Genomic DNA, 15,387 nt, shown 5'->3' on the forward strand with positions numbered 1-15,387 from the left:
TCATATTCTTTAACGTACTGGTCCATTCTATACTCTATTTGTTTAAAGAAATGACCTACAAGTAGTAAACAGTAATAAACTAATAACATACAAGTACAACTTACAATAATAACAAATTAATATCTTCTTTTTATTTCACCCTCCCTGATTTGCTTTTTATTTATTTCCTCCTCTTCTTATTTTGTCTTGAATTAACTGGACTACTCTTGGTTTTGTACTTATTTCCCCTATTGGTTTGACTTTTACCGGTATTCTTTACGCCTGGCGCTGCATTGCTTAAATGGCCCCCTTCAAAATTTTTATCTTGAATTTCAATGTCCTCTAGTTCTTCCTCACTACTATTTTCTTCCTCACTTTCAACTTTACTTTCTAGATCTTTCGCCGAATGTGGTACTCCGTTAATTATTAACTTAGCTCCCTTAATTCTAGCTTCTTTATTTTGTGAACGAGCAAGTTTTTGATGTTTCTGCAAAATTTTTAAATCCTCTCTCTCCTCTTTGCAGAGATCATTTTTTAACGTTACACCTTTATCTCTTAGCTGTGTTAGTTTCCCAGTGTCTTTAAAAAGGGTAACTTTTTTTAAATATGTTATGAATTCTATCAGTATAGGAGCTTTTTTTGTATTTCCTAGCTTATATATGTTATTTATATCTTGACTTTGTACATTACATTCCAGGTTCGTGTTTAATATTTCGAGAATTTTTTCCAATATATTTTCCTTTTCCCCTGTTTGAACTCCAAAAATTACAACATTATTTTTCCTAGCTCTTCTTTCTAGATGCATACATTTTTGTTTTAGTATCTCTATTTCTTCATTAGCTTCATGAAGTTGTTTTGTTAATGAACTTGTAGCAGTCTGTAATTCTAACTTTATCTCTTCTGTTTGCTGCCGATTTGCTTTTAATATTAATTGATACAACTGTATTTGTTCTGGAGATTGTATATTAAAATTTTCCATCTCTTCCCTAGCATTTCCTTATTGTATACTATTATAACCATCAACTGTATGCTTCTTAGTGTGTGGCCAGCTTTATATTCGATAAAGAAACTATTTTATGATAGTAAACAAAGGTCCACACTTTTTTATTGGCTTATCACCTTGTTCTGTTACTATATGTATCGATATATGACTACGGTTTTCTGCTATATTGCATTTATTACAATGATTTCAAGTCCTTATTTTGTACAGCTATATCTTCTGCATGTAATTTTGATTATTTCTTATACTGTTTCCATTTATACACCAGTAGTATCACTGGAAACTTGAAACTTTACACAGCCCGACACAACTACAGCCTTTCTTACTTAAGTACACCATACATTTCGATTACCGATTTCAGTGCTAGACCGGCTGAAAAAAGAAAAAGAGTAACAATGCAAATCCCATTTAGCTTGCTGGATGTTCCGCATTTTTAAACGCTGCGAATAAAAAGCGATCGAAGGTCGAGATCTCGTCGACGAAGCGTGTTGAATGATTGCAGCAGGATACTGTAGTGAATTGTTGATGTTACAGTGCACGTCATTATTTTCTTTACCTCTTCGTCTCAAATTATTAAAAATAATAAGTTTAACACCTTGTTACTTTACTTTCAATGTCTGTTGCTACGACATAAGCTTTCTTCTTCTATAAAACAAAGTGTAAAACAGGATTTACTGTTGTCTCCAGCGCACGAACGTATGGAGCCTCACTGAGAAAGAAAATCGAAAATCAGCAAATCGAAACCTGAAGCATTGGCTTAGTTATGTTGATACGTTTATCATTTGGCGTCTGGTTATAAAAACATAGAAGAATTTCTGGACCACTTTAATTGTTAAGAGAAATCGGATGGGATACACTATAACACTATATTTACAGAAAATCAGTCCAGACAGACTATCTGAATGCTGAGTCTCACCACCATCTCACTCAGAAATAACGAATCTTCAACACTAATACATTGAGCACGCACTATTTGCGAGCAGGATCACCAGGAAGAACATCTACATCATTCACGATCTGCTTTTAAAAGAAATGGATGTACTACAGTCGTGCCACTGCCTATCTCAAAGTGATAGACAGTGGTTAATAAGTATTATATCCGCGGCGTGCGCATCAGGTAGGTAGTGGGTAGTGACGGTCAATCGTCGTCCGATAGGACGGCACTCAACAATTGTAGAAAGGATGTCAGGTGAGTCTATAAGCTTTTTAAAGTAAATATTCACCGTGAACTTATTTTTTTATAATTTTCTGTTCTTTGGCCCCTTCTCAAGTAGTACGTCTATGGAATCTTGTCCCTGCAAGTGCTGGATATGAATCATTACCCATTTTTATGGTACACGGGTATAGTAGAAATAAGCAAAAAGTCGTCAATGGGATTCCAAGAACAAGGAAAGGCAGATATGCTATGTGCAGATAAAATAGGCTAAATTTTAGTAAAGTGCACTATCAATATCACATACAATATAGCTTCGCCCCAGACCGCTACGGAATAGGACAGCTGTTTTAAATTTCCAAATTGCCGATAGAGTACACCACCAACAGAATTTTAGGAAGAATCAAATGCAGCTGCCTGCATTCCTATGCGTATCATAGCAACATATAAAACAACACTTGCGTTACTGTATTTACTTAAATGTATGATGTAGGTAATGATACAAATTTTTTAAAGAATCAACGAATATCTATGTAGTTTAATATGATATTCTGCAGCGGTGTCACAGTTAGGTTATTTAATCATAATCTCGTTAATTAGATACTATTTTGATATTGATATACTGCAGAAAATATATTTCCAAATAAACAAAATTCGTAATATTTTAAACAACTTGTAATTTTTTTAATATTTGATTATGATAATAAATTTATTTAATATACAAGGTGGGTTATTAGTACGTCGCGGAATGTAGTTATAGTTTTTTTTTTGTATTTTGACATCCACTTATAGGTTTAATAATTAAATATAGAAAAAACTTTAAATACCAATGTACCACATTTCCTCTATTTCTTTTGATATCAAAATTTGCTAGCATAAAATATATGTTTAAAGTAAAAAAATCATTAAAAACATTAAAATTCTTCAATATTGAAATAACAAACAACGATTTCTATAACTAACGTTTACAACAACATAAAGAGAATACCTAAAAACGAAATAACATTAAAATACCTACCTATAATTTTTACAAATTTTCAACATGCAAGTAATTGTGATGATACAGTTGAAAATATGCTTTAATTTACTATTCAGAATTATCAAACATTTCGTCCCGTATTTTTTCTTTCAATAATTGTAAATTTTGAGGTCTTTAATAATATATTTTGTTTGCAGTGTCCCCATAAAAATATGTCTAAACGACTGAGTTTGGGGCCGTTTTCTGGCCACCTAATATTTCTAATAATAATTTTTACAGTGTTCGTTGACGGGATTCGTCCTCCAAAATAAATTTGCCGATATTCTTGAAGAACTTTTGCACATTATTGTTATTTGAATAATACAGTTTAATTATGTTTTATTTTCCGTCATTAGAATAACCCATTTTAATTTTTTTAAATTAAAATTGATAATTCTGATGTAACAAAAGCTGGGACATGTAGTCATTTATTTATTAGTTCTCTGAACGGATGGGCCAAGAAGTAATATATTCTTGTCAACACAAATTATCGAAAGTTGAGGGCTTTCAAGTAGGTAGCTTCGTCCTTCGGAGAAATTTGCCAATATTTTTAACGAGTTCACTTAAACTGTCGGGGCCATGTGTTAAGCGTCTAGTATAAGAGAAAAATCGATATTTTTAATAACGCGCGAAGCCACGAGAACAGCGTAGATATTCCAAGTAGAATTAAATTAAAAAATTGTAAATTGATAGTAATTCGAAAAAGAAAAGTATATTAATGAGCTGTTTTTTTGACGGATTTTCCAAGCTATAAGAGTAGATTAAATGCGATCGAATAATCCGTCCCGTAATTGCTACGTGGAGTCATTAGAGGAAGGCTAGGGTTACTAGTAAGTCACATAATTATTGATATAAATGTAAGTCTAGTCAATTATTTAATTATTAACCTAATATAGTTAGTTATACCGGCGTTCCGATATTCAGGTTCTCGCCAATAAGATAAGAACAGAAACTTCTGGACCCAAGAAATGGGCGGGTCAACGCGAATTGTGGAATCTAGGAGATCTAGGAGAAAAAGTCAGTTCTTCCTTAGACTTCACATTGAGCAGTCAACCTAGTTTTAGATTAGAGTCTCGGGCTAGTTAATTAAATTTAATAATAGATAAAGTTTTTCCAAATTTTGTATGAAGCGCGCATTCCCTGAATCTCGCTACGCTGACGCGTGGAAATCAATTAATTAATAATGTTGTTCGAGCCGATGTGTTGTCATTTTGTTTGTTTGTTTGTTTATTGTTATTAAAACCCTTCCTGGAAGTTTTGGTGTTTCTTTTTGTTTCTTCCAATTTCAGGGTCACCCTATATAGCCAGCCACTGGATTACATTCTACGTGAGCAATAAAGGGTAAGTGCCTGAAAGTCATTCTCTGAACATACAACATTGCTAAGTTCCCACGTATTAATCAAAGTATAATGATAATAATCTCCCTTTCGAGAATTAAATAGATAATTAATTAAAGGTAGATAATAATTAAAGAAATAACCCCTCAGGTTACACTGAAAATGATAAATCCCATGTTTTTTAAAGAAATGTTCGTTTCTGTCATTCTTGTCTGATTGTGTGCGAGAGAGATAGCGTTATGGTGTGCGATAGAGACACAGTGACTTTATCCAAATAGAGGGCTTTTCCATCTCTGTCTCTCTTTCTCTATCTGCTGTCTTCAGGAGTTTCTGGGGCTTCCCCAGCATATTCAGGACACCTAGGGAGGGAGAGTGGGATAGGATAGGGAAGGCTAAAAAGGCATGTGGCCTTTTTAGCCTTCGTCATCGAGCTATGAGGTCACAACGTATGAGAAAAAAACAGTTTTTGCTCGTGACTCGGAAATGACCCGAAATATCAAAAAATCTCCCATGGTTCTGTTTGGCGATCGAGTGAAAAACGTCCAAAGTCCGCATATCGAAAAAAAAAATCGGGACCACGGTGACATCATAGAATAAAAAAGTTTTTATAACTCAGAAAAGTTCGAGTTCGATTCGAAAAAATTATTGAACAAATCTCCCCACACCCTTGGTTCTGTATGTCCCTTCTGCGTTGAATGCAAAAGGTCCGAAGTCCGTATGTTGAAAATAAATTTCGCAAACAAAAGGTGTGTGACGTCATATAGTAAAAAGGCCGTATAACTCGGAAACGATAAGTAAAAAAGGTCTTATAACTCGGAAACGTTGAATCGAAAAAATAATTTAAAAATTCTTCCCCACACCCGTTGGTTCTGATTGTCCGTGCTGAGTTGAATGCAAAAGGTCCAAAGTCCGTATATCAAAAATAAATTTTGGAAACAAAAGGTGTGAGACGTCATATAGTAAAAAGGCCGTATAACTCGGAAACGATGCGTTGAATCGAAAAAATTATTAAAAAAAAATTCCCACACCCCAGGTTGTGATTATTCGTTCTGCGTTGAATGGAAAAGGTCCGAAGCCCGTCTGTCGAAAAACAAATAAGTTAATCAATAATTGCAACAGCAGTAGCGAACGCATTATCTTATGATGATTTGTTGTTTTTTTTAAATAAATTTTGTATCAACCACCCCTTGAGGTTTCAACAATTTTACTAAATAACATATTGGGGAGATTTTACATTTTTAAATTTTTTCATAATCAATCATAAAGAATTCATAGTTTTAATTCTAACTTGATTTATTTTATTCAGCATTTAACACAAATGTCATTTCCAAGCAAAAGATAAGTTCCATATAACTCTTTAATTACATTATTAAATGCGTTAAACTTATTTGGCAACAAAGCGACCGCTAGAACTGAATCCTATTACCGAGTAGAAGAGTTACCACCCTAAATTTCATTGCTGGATGCCGGTTAACAAGACCTTGCATCCATTTTAGGTAGCCAATTTCAGCATTTTAGCGGTATGTGGCGATAAGCTATATTGTCTGTGTCAATATCGTCTACATTTCAAGGAAGATAGAGTCTGTATACATTCGGGAAAGTACACGTTGGACAAATAGGGAGATAGAATAGCATCAGATTGAAGGAACACAAGTGTCACCTAAATTTCTAAAATTTTGTTTTTTTCTTAATATTTCAAAAACTAATCATGTTAACCTTGATTTTGTAGAGGCATAATGTTGGTCCCCTGATTACGCAACTTTGTCTCCATTTAAGCTAGTTCGTACCGCTTCCGAGATTCCTGTAGTGAGAAGCGAATTTGTAACAGCCTACTCTAGCAGCCTGCATATAGAAAAACCAATTTGCACTCCGATAAATCATTAGCTATGCCGTTTCCTCTACGATCACGTGATTAATCAAAAGAGTTTAAAATCGACGGTATTAATCCCTGATCCCCGAACAATAGTGTCATTAGAACTCGCACCGATTAGGCGCATACAAAGTTAATTGGTTATATCAATCAATATTAGGGTTCCCGCTAAACTCGTCCAATTGTGTCCATAATTGAGACATTAAAACACGAATCACTGTCCAAATTTACGCGAATATTATGTAGATGTCGCCGTGGGCGCTGTAATGTTGACAAATTTCCCGCTACTGCCGGCGGCGATTCGACTTAAATGCAGCTTTTGTTTCAAATCGCCGCCATCCATATTATACATTTTTGCGTTTCCTCGGAATCGTTTAAGCTTTACATTAGAATGGAAAAGTTGGAAAGGCCTCCATTCCGCGAATATGAAGAATAATGTCTTGTAATTTATCGTGTGGTTAGGACTTAATAATGGGGGAGTGCAAAGGGGAAGTACGTGGGGTATTCGGGCAAAAGTTCAAATGCCAAATGTTTCTTGGAGGTACACATTTAAAGTATTTGTGCAACATTTAGTTCCCTAAAAGTTTTCACTGTTGGAATAGTGGAAGCTTTTATTACAGCGCAGTGGCATATATTTACCCTAAAAAAATTGTAAATTTTCACTCAAAAATAAACATTTTTTATTATTAAAACGAGTTCACATTCAACTGTTTTGAAATAAAATAACACTATTCGTTGAGTTCATTTGTTCTTGACTCAACTATTTGTTAGCTAAAGGGTGTCCCGTTTATACTTAAAAAAATCTGGGAGCAAGTTCCAAAAATATTAGTGGTAGCTCATTTAACATTTTTCTCATTAACATTGTATTTCCAATATACAAGGTGTTACTTTAAAAAGGGTACCCCTTCTTGATTATCTTTAAATCCGCTAGAGATAAAATTGCCAACATTTGTAAATGAACAGATATCAATTGCGTCTTAAGAATAACGTGCAATTCATTTTATTCTGACGTGGATACGAGTAATGGGTTGGAGAATAAGTAATGTTCATTTTTTATTTCAAATTAAAAATTCACAAGAAAATTAAATGCATTGTCAAATTGACACATGCCATTAGAAAGAGGACTTATTGCTCTCTCAGATTGTGTTTTTAGTTTATCATTAGAATTAATTTTTCTGAATTTCATTAATTTGAAATGGGATCTCAAGTTGATAAAATTGATCATTTTTGGCACTAGCTTCTTTTTGTTTTTAATAGGGACGGGGAAAACGATAAAGCCGCTCAAACTGCCGTGTATGGTGAACATGCGATGAATGAACAATCGGTACGTAGATGGTTTTCGCGTTTTAAAGAAACTAATTTCAATCTTAAAGAGATAAATCGTTCCGGATGTCCTGCTGAATATAGCGAAGAGCAATAATTGAATCCACTACTTCACGAAAATTAAGATAATCAATAAGGGAATTGGCTCAGGAGATGGGATGTGATATAATAATAATAGTTTATTTTCCATTTTGACATACATTGTACAGGAATAGTCAATTAAAAGAGATTCCTGTAATCTCTTTTAATTGACTATTCCTATATAATGTGTATTGTCAATTTAACTGCATTCAGTGAGCAAACATACACGTATTAAAAATATACTGTAATATGTATATACATAGAAAATAAAAACAATCAAACTTATTTATAAAGTAGGTATCTACATAATAAAATATTAACAGATCGGAACATTTTAGACATTGATGCACTCATGTACTCTGATAGTGAATAAAAAGACGTATCTATCAGATAAATTTTTAATTTCTTTTTGAACTTTTCGATATTTTGTACAGATTTTAAATGATCTGGAAGACGATTAAATATTTGTAGTCCGATGTAATTTGGAGATTTTTTGTTTACATTAAACTTTACTGATGAAATGTAAATGTCATGTTTACGACGTGTATTATAACTATGAATATATTCATTTAATACAAATTAGCGCACATTGTTAAATACATAAATACATAATTCATAAATATACAACGATGTTAAAATTCCATATTTCCTAAACAAAAGTCTACATGATTCCATAGAAGATATTCCGGCAATAGCTCTAATAACTCTTTTTTGTGAAATAAATACAGTATGATTAGGAGCCGAACCAGCATAGAAACATATACCGTACCTTAAAATTGAATCAACTTTTGCAAAATATATATTTAAAAGTTGATTTTGTGTTAATACCGTCTGTAAATTTATAAAAAGAAATTTTAATTTATTTAAGCTACTAATTAACTTATCGCAGTGGTGCCTCCAAAGCAAATTTTCGTCGATAAAAGACCCAAAAATCGTATTGCGTCATGCGAAGGAGACAAAAAAGATAGCAAATCACCTGCATTCGATGGGAAAGGTTCAAAGACTTGGCACTTGGGTGCCACATGTTTTGAACAAAAAGAATCAATGCTCCGCAATTGCTGCTGGTTTGTTCTGTTATCGATCAACACCTGGTCATAAGGAACATTTTCTTCATCGGATTGTTACTGGTGATGAAAAATGGTGACTGTACGTGAACTTGAAACAGAGGAAAGAAAAACAAGAACAGAAAAAACAGAACTTCATCATCGAAAGACAATGTTATGCGTCTGGTGGGATTGGAAAGGGACTCTTTATTACAAACTCTTACCAAACAATCAAACAGACAACGCAGAACTCCAACAACTATGTTGACTCCACCCAGCTATTCAACAAAAAAGACCTCATCGGCGAACAGATTGCACCAAGACAATGCGCAGCCACATAGTATCTGCAATATGGGAGTTGAATTGGGAAGTTCTGCTCCACCCGCCTTACTCTCCCGATCTTCTGATTTAGTCAAAACTGGATGATTTCTATAGAAGAGGCATCGAAAAAGTTATTGAATGTTGGGACGAGGTCATAAATAACGATGGAGAATTAGCCTAGTTAAATATAAAATTTCCAAAATTTGAAAAAAAAACGGACGTTACTTATTTTCCAACCCCATAGTTTGAGAAATATAATTGGAAGAAAAATGTGTTAAAAGTCAAATTTTCTTAAATATCATAAGGTCTTTACAAACAAAAAAATATACTACTACGATAGGATGCACATTATTCGAAAAAAGCAAAGGCGAAGCTCGTTGCTCACATCACGAGAAGAGGAAAATTGCTATGGATATGAATTATTTTTGGCCTCTGGAATAAAGTTCCGATCATAGAAATCCCGGCAGATGGTTTGTTTGTTTGTTTTTGGCTACTTTTACTTCTTTTTTTCACACCAGAGATACGTGTGTAGGTTCTTGGTCATTGGGATGGGAGAGGGGGGGGGGGGTATGGATGGCGTGACAGTATGTTCGTCAACTTTATCTCCTTGAAAATGGGTGATGAAATATATGTCGCCGGTGGAATAGATTATTATAAGGGTTCCTGAAGCAAGCACAAGCAAAGGGGCAACCTGTTCTAATAAATTTACCACAATCACAAAATGATTCCAATAATCCTTTGGCATCAAATTACGGCTTTACCATAAACGTTAGTTAATATTAATAAGTAGGTAGATTGTAAGTTTGTAGCATTTTAGGTTATTTGCTGACTTATTATTGTTTCAAATTGGTTTTTTAATAAAAACTAGAAAAATAAACCAAACATTTGTCTTACTAGTGACTTATAGGCCACATTATTACTTTAAAACCAAAGAAATTATAGTATCATTATATACAAGCGTTGGATAAAAATATGTATATTACATATTATTTTAAGATTCAATATTTGTTTTTTAAATTTAACAATAATAAAGATCACAACTGATATTTATTAATGTACAAATTTTCACATGTTTATTTTTAGCCGAATGAAAGATAATTAAGAAAAACCCTTTTCAAAATGATGAATCTCGGAAACGTAAACGTTAATGAGGAAAAAACGTTAAATCAACTTCCACTAGCTTCATGAGAGAAACTGTTCCACCAGTTTTCTTGAAGTATAAATCATCCTGTATAATATTGTAATAACTTTTGAATTAGATTCCTAAACTATCTATAGAGTACATTAAATTTGCTTGAATATTTTCTTACAAATAGGAAGCAGTTTGTTAGTTGCAATGGTAAAGATTCTAGTATTGTTCCCATAAGTAATGGTGTACCTCAAGGGTCTGTAGTGGGACACCTACTTTTTCTCGTTTGTTTTAATGACTATTTCAGTGATGTTGATTATTTGATAAAGCTAAAGATTGGTTCTCAGCGAACAAACTGAAGTTAAATGAGTCTAAAACTCAAAATATTATCTTCACTTCCTACAGACGGACTATTAGTTCTACGTCAGTGAAACTACTAGGTATGATTCTGGACAATTACCTAAACTGGAAAGCACTTTGAATACAAAATGTTAATCATTTTGTATTCAAAATTCCAATATTCGTAGTACGACAATAACTGTCCCAAAATAAAATATTTAAAAATTGCTTGTCTCAAGATTTTCTCAGATCTATTTATTTCTCTTTAATAAATAGTCATTTAACTTCCGGAATTTTATTTTGGGGGAATTCAACAATGTTTAAGAGAATATTCTGTTTGCAGAAATCGGCCATTCGACTTATTAGTAATTATTCACCAAGTGCTCATTGTCAGCTATCATTTAAAAAGTTAAAAATTCTTCCATTACCTTGTTTATACTTTCTAGAGTCTTTACTCAACATGCACCGCAAAATTAATGAATTTAGACTTAATATGATAATCACAACTATAATACAAGTCTTTCTGACAATCAGACTGTCCTAAAAGCCAGGATCGACACTGCTAACAAAAATAGGTTGGACTTAAAACTATAAAAAATACTTCAAAAACACATTTCCTTTTAGTATGTTCGTATGTACACTCGTCGCGTACCTGTGAAACACCCTGTATGTTCAGAAGCAACTTAAAACGTCGCAAATAAGTTCTCGCTACTAAGTATTACACTCACATCCTCCCAAGAGTATCGAAAAGCCCAGAGGCGTTTTGCATTCTCTCATTCTCTTACATCTATTACTACCACTTATCACCTGAGGCTGTGGGAAACCCGTGTAATGACTTCTGACTTCTTGAAGATAACAAAATCGATGTTTACGTACACTTTATCCGATATACTATGGTGCAACGGGTAATAATGAACAGTATTCGCTTAGAGGACGACGTTGGGTTGCTAAAATAAAAGGGTTTACTGGATGTTGTGAAAATGTTCCGTTGATGTTTTATTGTTTGTATTAAACTTGGACTTACAGTTAACTGTGAAGGTAAAACTAGTATTTAGATTTATCAAGTAGATGTAATCCGCGTACTACTTAACCTATGAAATTAACAAGTTGGCTTTGGCAAGGCTGATATACCGTTGTTTTTTTTAGAAAATACAGACAAAAACTTATTTTTTTATAGTAGATGTTAAAATCTGCTTTATTCAACTTTATCAAATAGCATTTTAACGATAAGAGTAACACATTTATTTTTTTATTTGTTATACGAGGGATATTAGAAAAAACATCAACCTAATCATTTGCAGTTGGCTGCAAATGGCTCTACTTTTATATCAAATTTGACATCAATTTTTCCCACAAAAGAAAGTTGAATATCCGAAAGACACGACCCTGGTATGTTTTTGGGGTCTCTGAATCCGAATCCGGTGTCCGCTTGGCCCGATTAGCTCTGGTTAAGGTCAGTTCAAGGTCAAACATAGAGAATCAATTGTCAACAAAGTAAACCAATATATCTATAGGTTTTTGGGGTCGCTGAACCCGAATTCGGGGTCCGGTTGACACGATTAGCTCTGGTTGAAGGTCAGTTCAAGGTCAAATGTATAGAATCAATTGCCAACAAAGTAAACCCATATGGGTATGTTTTTGGGGTTGCTGACTCCAAATCCGGTGTATGTTTGACAAAATCAAATTTGGTTTAAGGTCAGTTCAAAGGTCAAATGTAGGAAATCAGTTGCCAATAATGTAAACTAATATGTGAATACGATTTTGGGGTCGCTGAAGCCGAATCCGTGGTCCGTTTGACCTGATCACTCTCCTGAGTACCCTTAAGTTCTAAACTCAAAACGTAATAAAATTTGAGTACTTCTCAGACCTTTTAACAACAAAATAGTTGATACCATAAAAGCGAGTAGTAGTCTCGATATTATAATAGCAAGACGTAGTGGTTTCATGTGATTTATCATAGCAAAAAATTCTTATCTTGAAAAACTTTTTTCAAGAATCTCACTGTGTAAATTAATGTACATGAAGCATTGAAGCATTAACGGACAAATTGGTTTAAAGCTTACTTAATTAGGCTTACTGATAGTAGAATTTTGTCATGTGAAAACAATAAACTCGAAAGTCACAGGCTTAGAGTTAAAGCTTTCTTTCTTTAATATTATTTGTTACTCAAATTTTAATACGCATAAACGAATACTTGAGTGTTTTGTGTATAGAACTTAGCAGTTCTGTGCTACCACACCCTCTGACCGAGGTATGAGTTATAACGCTGGGCAACAGTAGGTAGCAAAAAAAACTAAGTTCTCACTAAGGTCGGCCCAAGCAGCTTAGTGCGGAGTAGCTCCAAGTTCGTAAACAAAAAAAGGGTCATTAAATTGCCCAGGGAAAAGTCTAACTTTGACACAAAACAAAAGAGACACAAATAAGAGCTGAGAGTTAGTTTAGGAGTATTCCTCTTTTAGTGCAATGAAACTCCGATCTTTTAATAATACTGGGTATATTCACTGGGTTGTATAACAGGTGGCAAAATTTCACAATTACAGATAGAGAGACGGCTGAAGGCCGCTGCAGTATGGTCTATAAGAATTATAAACGGAGTGACGGTCCACTTATGAGAGTGCACCCTTCCCCAGTTGTAGCTACAAGTGGTTGACAGTAAATGGGCGCCTACATATGTCAACTTATGCCTAAACAAATTCCCACAAAATATATGAACAATAAAGAATGTACGTGGACGTGAGGTCAATCCACTATAACATACAGGTCGTGTCTGAGTGGTAAAGCTAATAATGTACACCCGGTATATTTCCCGAACAAACTTACAACACAAGTTATCGAAAGAATCGGTTAAACAAATACATACTTAACTACTAAATGTTACTGAACACTCTAAACACTACTAAACACCACTAACTACTACTATACTTATCAGTTAGACTGAATGGTTGTCACGGTATCTACTGTGCAGTGGTAAACTTCCAACGGAAGCCTCAATAGTTGATGAAGGCAAGAAGTCCTAGGGCTCCGTCCGACCAAGCTGAGAGAGACAGTGTAGACAAATGGATGACAGCTGATCTTCTAGCTCCGAAATAATCCTCACCAAGATGAGAAACAACGGGCACGTCACTGGACAAGAGGCAATCACATGTGTGCCTAGCGAAAGACAAGGAAGTTCGCAGGGCGAAGATAACTTCACTTCGGAGGGGAAGAAGGGAAGAAAAAACACCCTGTATAGAAATACGGTTGTAATAGCTGTACAGTACAAATAGCATGCAAAATGGGTATAAAATGGCGAAAATCTTTACCTTTTACTAAGGGATTTTTCCTTTAAATACCGAAGCGAACAGGCTTTCGGTTAAAATGCACTTAATCCACTGCCGGGACAAACAATCCACACAACGTCAAGCCAAGTGGGCGGCATTCAACACTGGCTGGAAGGTGACCATCGACATAACCCCGCTGTTGTGTAAAAGAAACGGGAAATAATTCTCCACAAAAACACCAAAATTCTATTCACAGAACAATCCACAAAATTGGAGAATCACTTTCTTCAACGCAGTTGATAAATCCCTCAAAGGATGTTTCAAATAAAACTAAATTTCACCACACGTTTAAAAGCACAACAACCTCAGAATCCACGTCCCAAAATCGAATGAATTTTGACAGTCTATTCTATCGACGATCTCTTCGAAATAATACCTGTAGCCAGTGAAGCACTTGATAGTGTAGCTGGTTGCATACTAACAACCGCGTTAGTCGTGAATTTAATTAACAGTCGTATAGGAGCAAAATAAAACTGTAACATCTGATCAGGTCAATTGGATTCGGATTAAGCGATCCCAAAAACATAGATAGATACATTGGTTTACATTGGTGGCAATTGATTTTCTACATTTGACCTTGAACTGACCTTAACGCAGACCTGATAGGATCACACGGACACTGGATTTGGATTCACCGACTCCAAAAACGTGTAGATATGAAGGTTTACGTGGGCAATTGATTCTCTACATTTGACCTTCAACTGACCATAGTGCAGACCTGATCGGATCAAAGGGACGTCGGATTTGAATTCACCGACCTCAAAAACGTATAAATATGAACGTTTATTTTGTGGTCAATTTATTTGACCTTGAACTGACATTAACGCAGACCTGATCGGATCAAGCGGACACCGGATTTGGATGCACCGACCCCAAAAACGTATAAATATGAAGGTTTATTTTGTGGGCAATTGATTCTCTACATTTGACCTTGAACTGACATTAACGCAGACCTGATCGGATGAAGCGGACACCGGATTTGGATGCACCGACCCCAAAAACGTGTAGATATGTAGGTTTACGTGGGCAATTGATTAGGCCAGAACTTCCAAATGCAAAGATGTAGGAAATAACTAAGAAAAATTTACAAATAATGTGTTCCGGTGTTACCAGATTTCTTCAGTAACTATTAAAACAATTTTTTTTAAATGGCAACACCGTATTTTTTTTTCCGGGGACCGCCTAGGCGGGTGTATTGGCAGGCGGATTTCGATCTGCCGGGTCCAGCATCACGGACGTGGGCCGGCATTTGGATGGGTAACCAGGCAGGCTTGGGATGTGGCTGTGGTAGCCTAGCAGAGACCTGGGTCGCCCAACATTTGCCGCACGCGTGTGGTCCCCGATAAATGGTAATGAGAGCAGAGCAAGTAATCTCTGTAACTCAAGACCATGCTATCACACATAAACTGTACGAGACTTTGCCACAAAGCCATCCGTGTAGTAAATAAGATGGTTTGAAGAAAAGTACTCGAGT

The sequence above is a fragment of the Anoplophora glabripennis genome, unplaced genomic scaffold (genome assembly GCF_000390285.2).
Source record: "Anoplophora glabripennis isolate ALB-LARVAE unplaced genomic scaffold, Agla_2.0 scaffold521, whole genome shotgun sequence".
NCBI classification, from domain to species: domain Eukaryota; kingdom Metazoa; phylum Arthropoda; class Insecta; order Coleoptera; family Cerambycidae; genus Anoplophora; species Anoplophora glabripennis.